Here is a 9,728-nt window from a genome sequence, read left to right on the forward strand (position 1 = left end):
AGATTGTTTATGTGAGAAGTGAGAGTTTAACATTTTTTGAGCTATTGTAGTAAAAATATTATGTCATTTTTATTTACTTCAATTTAGTAAAAAAAACTTGATTCCCAAATAATATATGAATGTTTTGAAAAATATTTATGTCAAATTAAACATTTTAATCATTTTAGGAATATGATTTCTGATATTTATGATTTTTATTAATCATGATTTTGGAATATTTTAAAAAAAATTCTTCCACCAAATGTCTCCCAAGTTTTAAAATTTTATTTTTCCGCAAATAATCAGATGGTTTGACAGATTTAGAATAAGAAATTATTTGCATGATTTAGAAATTCAAAATTTGATTAAATTCAAATGATTTTATAGGAAGTGAAGTTAAGAAATTAAGGAATATGTTTGAAAATATTTACCGTTATGTAAATACTTATGTTTCAATTGGTTAGCTTTGTGCAAAAAAGGGTTGAAAAAAAATTTAGGCCTCATACATGAATCCACCTTGGTATCAAAATTATTTTTACAGGTGAAAAATAATATAAAATAAGCTATTTTTATACTTGGCATACAACATCACTAATTAAGTCATTTAAAAAGTCTTTACCACTAGAGTTTGAGGACGTAGCAATTTGGACTAGCTAGGTCACTTACTTCTTGTCTACCAGGTAATTGCACTATCAATGCATTGAACAATATGCAAGGAAAATTAACGCATCATTTCAAATGATATTATTAATAATAATAATGCTTAAATATATTTCTGGATTAAATTTAACAACTTTAAAATAAATTATTAATGATTAAAATAATTTTGTATCACAATTTAAATTATTTAATCAAAAATATTTGTTTATATAAAATTTTAATTGATATAATTTATATATTGAAATATATAATTTAAATTATATTTATAATTAATTATATATTTTATTTATATATAATAAATATTTAATTTGTAAATTTCATAAACTAAAATACTAATTTCTAATTATTCACAAATAACCCATTTAAGCTCCTAATGAAAAGAGGAAGAAAAAAAACGAGGAGCATCAAAAGTGTTTTGTATTTGAGACATATTTTGTCTTATATAAGAATGAGAGGATTTCATAAAAACCAAAAAAGTTACCTATCTCGGTGTGACTTGCGAGAAAAACGTGACAAGCCATACAAAAGAAAAGTTCCAAGCAAGTCTAAATTGATGCGATTATGATTAAGGATTACCTAACTTCGGACGACATTTGATGATGATTTATTAGTACTTGCGTTTGAGGTTTTCCTTCCATATTTCTTCCTTTCGATTTTTCTTTTTCTCTAGGAAACGTTATTTGGCTACGTAATTTGAATTAGAGATGCTAGATCTAAGTCAATCCATTTTCATTTCTTGACGATTTGTCAACCCCTTTTAGTCTTACTAATGGTTATTGACTCTTCTTTACTTTAAGATGGATTGGTGATATAAATATATTTTTTTAAAATATCACTTAATTAATTGACTAATTTCATTGATATTAAAATTTATTTTTTAAATTAAAATTGTAAAAATAAGATGTTATGAAAAAACAATATAACTTAATACTTAATTTAAATTTTAATTGAGTAATTTGGTAATCTATTTCATCAATTGATCTATTTAATTATTTGGCGTTATCAATTTATCATATTACTTTCACTATCACATCAAGTTATCTTTCAATCATAATTTTAAATATGATAAGATTGTTATTGTGTTTTAGGATTCAAAATTTTATAAAATTAAAAATTATTTAATATTCATTATATAAATTCAAATAACAATGATAAAATTAATATTTACATGGTAATTGCCTTATCGTAGAGCTCGTGCAAGTGTTTTGCCTTTGTAAGTCACCAAATGAAAGTAGCATATAGAAAACACAATCCAGGTATGGTGGCCATAGAACAAACAACCGAAAATGAAACTAAAATTTGTTCGAAGCTATTTATTAAATATTATTGAGAACCGTAGGTTCATAAAAGACAAAAGGAATAATCACCAGAACTAATCATCAATTCATCTATTGACACATTCTTAGGATAAATTTATAAAGGGAGACAACTTAGGTTGCGACAGAAGGCATGTCATTATCAAACTTGGGTTAAGCTTGAAATTTCCTCTCTAGAAGGTTTGCTGTTAAAGAGAAGCACGTAGTGTGAGAAAAGTAATAATAATAAAGAAAAGCACACAGATAATCCATATATGGATATATAATGAGAAGAGTTGAAAATGTATGCTTTATAAATACATTTAATGTATGTGGGACTGAGCAGCCCAACCTCTATGCAGTCCCACAAACCGCCCCAAATGCTTCAACTTGCTTGATTTGCACTATTTCTTTGTTTGATGAAGCAACCCCACCACACCCTTATCAAAATCATGAGAATTGCATTGTAATGTTGTAGGGTCCATCATCCCCCATTTCACCTTCCAATACTTTCTTTTCTGCGGCTGCTTTCCTAACAATCTATTGGTTATCCATTCCCTTGCTCAGCTTCAATGAAAGAGACTTCATATGCTTCTCCACAATGGTTTGGTTCCCTAGCTACTACTACTCTAAAACATGCCAAAGAGAATGATATAATATCATGCTCCTTGTTCAGTTTAAAAAGACATGAGAAAAAAGTATTTGCTACTTAGGTTTGTGTTTGTCTTTAGCTTTTAATTTGTTGAAAAAATGTTGCTCGATTTGTAAGGGTCACATTGTCTTAAATTTTGAATAAACAAGTATAAATACTTAGTGTAGTTTTTCAATAAGAGTTAAAATTTTACTTCAATTATATATAAATACTTTTGTCATTTAATAGATTCATTTGTTATGCGTATTATGTAATTAAAATTCTAATTCTGATCGGAAAATAATATTTATATCATAATATGAATTTTGTTCATTTATTAATCATATATAGTACTTCAATATCAGATAGCACCAAACTTGGCTACTATATGCTCAGAAACTATATGTGGCATTTGTATTTTATGGCAGAACTAATTAATGCCAACCGTATATTTTAGTGATGTAATCATACCAATTACCAAGCATGAGCATCATTGCCAAAATGATATTTTTACCCTAAATAAGCAATGTCAAGCAAAATGAATAAAGTCAAATGGAGTTGAAGGAAGGTTAATATTGCTGGTTCCTATTAAGACCACTCTGGTGGCATATCACTGGTCACTGGTGCCGTCCGGTCACATTAGACACAACTTGGTTACCGGCCATGATAGTGACAAATTGATGATCAATCTCACTTACTACAGATTTTGACTTAAATTTCATTTTTTGCTTACTGGCTGAAGTTGACTAAATATGAACTGAGATGGGTTTTTAATTATTCCACCCTTTTTAACTAAGGTTACAATTACTGAGATAAAAATTAACATTTCATTTCTTTTAATTTGATCTGACTTAATTACACCTACACCCAGCAAACTATACTTGAACAAGATTTGAAGCTGGACAAACTGCAGCTGGCTCTTCAATTTAGTGTGAATAGTACGTTACATGGTAGCTTTTGGCCACAATATATGACTGAATTAATTGCCAGTATCCTTATGTCTATGAAAAAGTTGAAGAACGGAAATAACAAAAGTGAAAACGTAAGATATTTTCTGTTGTTACACTACATATAATGAATGAAATCAGGGAACAGGATACATATATCATAATGATTATCCTTTCTTCCTTATGTTACATGCTAAAATAATAATGGGCCTTTTCTCTTTCAGCCAATTGTACATCTTGTTCACACGCAAGTCTCATGGTGCTTGCACTGAAACCTAGATTCTGGTTTTTTTATTTTTATTTGTTCCTTTTCCCTTCTCCCATCTCTGAATTATAGCTATACTCATTCAAAAAAAATATCTAGTGGTGGACCTGGTGGTCACCTCTGGGCCATTTTGTTAATAATTGCTTTTCCAAATTATCCTTGTTAGTTTGAGATGACTACAATCATAATCCATAAGAGACATAGAATATAATTTCTAATTAAAGCATACATATGAATATATGATCAATATATGGCATGGAATTATATTACTTCTTTTCAGACAAACCCTAGCTAAACATTAATATTCAAAATAAAACGCACATATATTCGGAACATTATAGTTGCTTGATGTGAAAATGTGAATTTTAACTCCACAAGCAGAAATTGATCTTTACGTATATAATAAAGGTCATGTATTGGTAAAAAAAAAACATGATAGTTCTGCACATGCAGTGTCTGCATAATAGTATTAGAGCAAGGACGTTCCTCTAACAAGCTTCACATGGAAGAAGAAATGTTTACAATGCCCCACCTCAATTGTAGAGTCTGTACTTGAAGCAATTGCTATGGCTAGCAGAGGTACTTTGATTTGAGATGGTGAAGTGTGGAGGGCTAGGGTCACTTTCAGACAGTTTGAGTTAATCAATAACAACAACAGTATCTAGCATAAGATCCGCAGATGTTAAGCTCCACCACACGCGCCCATAATAATAATGACATTTGTTTTGCTCCTCTTAATTATTAATTGTCGAATATAATTACTCTTTTTGTTGTGTTGCTGCTACCTAAGTACTAATTGATTCAATCTGAAATAATTAAAGACAAAAATTGAATTTCAAACCCATTTAGCATTCTTAATCAAAGATTGATAGTACATGATAGATGCACCCCCCCCCCCCCCCCCCCCCCTCTCCTTTAAAAAAAAAAAAGATTGATAGCTTAGCCAATTAGAATTGGAAAATCTATCTTGGCCAATAATTACAGCATTAAAATATCATTGAAAACGTAAAGTCGGTAGATCATATCTGTTTGTGATGATTTTTTCAGATTGGATTCATGATTTTCTGTGATCTATGAGAATTGACAAGGGACCCACAATTTTTATCTTGAAATATAGTTTAATTTTGGGAGGGGTGAAACTAAAATTGAAAATTAAGTAAAGATGGTCTTGGTAGTTAAAGCAGTGTTTCATGCTTATAGTTAACTAGCAAAAGGTTGATAAGGTGATTGAAGTTCCAGAACATTAGATTCACTTTTGTCTCTTAGGTTGAAAATTGAGCACCGACTATGTAAGAAGACGTGGATAGCTAGGTTCATCTTAAAAGAGAAAGACGATCGCATTTGAAGATACTGATTTGACAATTATGGAAGTGGTAAAAAGTTTTTTGTGGCCATAACATATAACTTTGATTCTGATTGATAATTTAGTCCTTGTACAATTCACATATCTTTAACTTTATTTCTATTGCAGATTAACATGTTGTTTACGTCATGTTTAGCGAATGAATGCCTTGTCTGGTGGCAGTTCTGTAGATCAATGAAAATAAATTAACAGAAAATAGACTTAGTCTAAAGGCATTTTCCATGTCAAAACAATTCTCATCAAGATGTGCCCTATATCGTTGGAGCATTTTCCGACCTCTGCATGACTGTTTTACTAGCTAGCTATATCCTCATTTTGACTTTATCACTACCACAAGTAGTGGTTAATGCAACTACTGTATATAATACTATAGGTTAGTGTTATGTGTTTAGGTTCTTATTATTATTACCCTAAGTCTATTCGTAGTTGCAGTTGACATTTGACATACGAGGCAGAAAGGTGTGACCAGAATTTTGACCATTAAGCAACGTAATACTTTCGTCCCATCGTGTAAGATAAAAAAAACTAAAATAAGTGTAATTATAGTTTTTTTAATGTAATACTAATAATAACTTTTTTTTCATTTATAATTTTAATATTTTTTTTAAAAAATTATTATTGTGTTACGTCATGTCTAATAAAGAAAACTAATAATAAGATTAATTTTAAAAAATTATTATTTTCTTTCATCCACTTATTAATTTTCCTTAATTTGTATTTAAAAAACATTAAGATAACACTTATTATAAAACATAATGAATTATTTGCAAGTTGGAATGAATTATGTACTGTATGACTGTATCATTCAAGAAAAATTAACATATATGATAAATCTGTTAATATTTATAATAAATAATTAAAAAATATTACCGACTTTTTTTTATTGATATTGTTAATGAAAAAGTACTTTGCAGCGTCATTATATAACTATTAAACTCAAAATTTTAACCCATTTTGTCTTAAATAAAAAAATTAAGACTTAATTATTTTTGTATTTTATTTAATTTGGATAACGTATATTATTTTAGTCTTTTAAATAATTTTTAATCAATTCAGTTCTTCTAGTTTTAAAGCTAACCAATTTGGCTGAATTTTTTCATAAATTTCGTTCTATGCAAAATTCCCAAGTTGACTAAATTGTTTTATATTTTCTTCTAATATCAAAACTAACCAACAAAACGTTGAATTTTATCCAAAATAAAATATCAGTATTTTCCCTTTACGTTCTAATTTCACACCCCATAAAATGTTTCAGTTTGTTATCAAAATTTCATTAAATTTCTCCTTTTAAACATTTTGAATGAGTTCTTATTTAATCTATCATAAACTCTAAATATTTGGATAAAAATAATAATTTAAGAATTTTATACAAAAGAAAAAATTTACTTAATTTCAAAAGTAATAATAACTTAATTAATCGACTCATTAAAAATAAAATGAAAAAACCACAATCGAAATAAAATGAACCAAAAATGTAATTAAATTAGAATTAATGTGGATAAAAATTATGATAAATTATATATTCAAAGCTTATGACGTATGATTTTACAATGGGAACAAAACTTTCCTGCATCCCCTAACTTGTTAAGCCTTCCTTCTTCCATTCTTGTTTCTTCTTTATGATTGATCATTGGCTGTTGGAGGTAGGGTCCAAAATAGGAACTTTTGAACCCCTAAGTGGGTCCTCTAAAAGTGTCACGTGTGGGACCTAAACAATCATGAATTCTACATTTTTTATTCATTTCCCTCTGCTTCTTCTAAATTAATCACCAAAGATGAAACAAAATAAGGCAATTTGATTCTAGAATGAACCAATCCGTACTTTCTCCATTCCAGGCTTTAAAGCTTTAGTGCAGTTGTTTGCAAGCTAATAAACGAATTCACAAAATTTCAGGGCTCATACACAAGCAACCTGTTCCACACCACTACATAAAATATACATCTTATATATTTAGAAGCAAAGAATACTTTTCATATTTATTTAACTTCTTGTTCCTGAATTTGTGATGATAGTGTGCTAGTGCCTTTCTGTTCAAGTGCTGCATATTATATATACCTCGAGAAAACTACATTCAAACAAAACCTAAAACCTAAGCTTGTTAATATGTAAAATGATATATCTAATATAAGGTTTATAGATGTGAAACTTTTAATATAAGAATTGCAGGATTCTACTTCTTCAGATCCCTAGCAAACAGCAACCCGTTTCTAATTTCTTTCACTTTATGCTCCAAATTCTAATAAAGTTCTTTTTCCTCAGATTGGAACCTAGATGTTAAATAATATTTTTAACCAAGCCACGGGTCTATTATAGCCCTAATATAAAGTAACAACGACAAATTAATTACATTAGAGTTTAGACGCAATAATTTGGTCTAATATATATAACATTCTTCCTAAGTCTAGGTCAAAATAAAATAATGTTATATCATAGAACTATAATTGAAACGCTAAAAATTTTATCATATTTCGGTGGCTCCTGTAATTTAAAATCATGCCCCTGTTAGTATATGAACACACATTTTCATATTTTATATTATAGTATTTTTTTTTTTTTGCAAAAATAAATTATCACTCAAGGTTTCTGAGCAGTTTATTTTCGCGTAAGTTGATTAAAGACTTTAAAATTTATACCACACTACTGTGAACTTAATACCTTCCTATTTAATAAAACAAAAGCCAAGTTCTGCTTTTGTTAGTCATTAATGATTGCTATATAAAATAATTTCTAACCTTTCATTTTTTTAATGGATAATACTAAATAGCTAAAAAATATTCGGAAAAATAATTAAAATATGTTAACAATTCTATTAACATTAAATATTAAATTTAATACAAAAATACATTTACGGTGTACTTTAAAAAAAAACCATTCAATCATAGATTCCCTTGTTTGATAAATTTATAATAATTATTTTAAAATTCATATTTATTATAATTTCTAATTGATTAAAGGTGTAATTTTGTTTATATAATATATCAAGTTTAAAATTTTAAATAATTGATATTGTATATAATTATTTCTACTTCTCACTTTTAGAAATCTTTTTGATATACACACTTCTCATTATTCTCTAAAACTAAAAAAGGGTGATGAAAAAAGTTAGGCCGTTTAATTGACAAAAAAAATATTTATAAACTAATTTTTTTTTTTTGGTGCAATAAACTAATATGTTTGATAACTTTTAGAGAAATATTCATTTTTATAGTTTTTTCTCATCAGTAACTATATATACTTTCTAGTTGAATTTTTAATTAATTTTTTACTAATTTTCTAGCTATATGCAATTTATTTTTATTAGATTCGATGTACTTAGAGCATTTACATATACCTTCATACCATCTAAACGGGTTTATAATTGACATAGTTTTGACTAGGTGGAACCATTAGATCGACAAGAAATAAACTGCCATACACCAAACACGTACCAAAACAAGACAAAATCTAAAAACAAGCAATTAAAAGGTTTGATCCAACCAAATTGATAGTCTCTAACTGAAAAACTAGATAGAGTCGCTAATTAACCACAGCAAACCATGGTCTACTTATCTCATCAGTATATATTAATTTAAAACGAGAAATTACATAAACAAATGAAAGTTTCAGCAAGTATTAATAAATGTGCATAGTGAGGATAGAAAAAGAAAGTATATGTAAGCAAGTGTTGGGACAAAATGACGTCAGCGTCAGCATTAAACCAGTAATTATTCAATTTATAGGTGACAAGTTGCTGGTTAAATATTGCTGTTCTGCCAACAGAGTCCCTAGAAGGTTGTATTCATTCAGTAGGTGTAAAGGGTACCCTCGGCTCAGGTATAATAATATGCTAATAGTAAGCTTTCTACACAAGCTTTCGGCTTTTGCTCACTACTCTTTCATATATAATAAATATGGATTTATGTACTAGATTTGCAGCATATTTATTTATTAAATTAATGGGTCTACACTGAATAAGACAATAAACCCTTGAAAAGTACAGTAGTTGGTAATCGTGTCCCAGCTTATCTAGGCTTTATGAGTACATTATTATAAAACAAATTAACTTAATCCTTTTGTGTATTTATATATGTATACCCACATACAATACAAATCCCAAAATTGCCTTTTCGATCCACTTATATAATATATACATCGATGACTACTTTTTTATAATATACCAAAAGAGTGCATTGTTCTCAAAGAAACCTGTTTTCAGTTACTATTACTTTAGCAAGGGATAATATATAAAAGTGTATTCTTTCTCAATAATCAAGTCATTTAGCTGGAACTCCGTTAAGAGAAAAACGGGTGGTCTTCTAACTTGGAACTGCCAAGCTTGCTTCTAAATGTCATGTCCTGTGTAGACTGCAAATCCATGAAAAGAAATTGCAAAATATTTATGATTACTAATTTATATTATCTTAATACACTACAACAAAATAAGTTTTTAGTGACATTTAATATAGCGTTTAGTGGTAATAAAAATTGCTATAAAATCTTTTACCGGCATTTTCACATTAGTCATTATATGTGGTGTCGCTAAAATATTTAGTTGTGGTATTTTTTTATTTTCTAGTCGATGTGCAACTTGTAAGATACAAATACTCT

Source organism: Cajanus cajan, chromosome 7 (genome assembly GCF_000230855.2).
Source record: "Cajanus cajan strain Asha chromosome 7, NIPB_CcT2T_4, whole genome shotgun sequence".
Taxonomy (NCBI): Eukaryota; Viridiplantae; Streptophyta; class Magnoliopsida; order Fabales; family Fabaceae; genus Cajanus; species Cajanus cajan.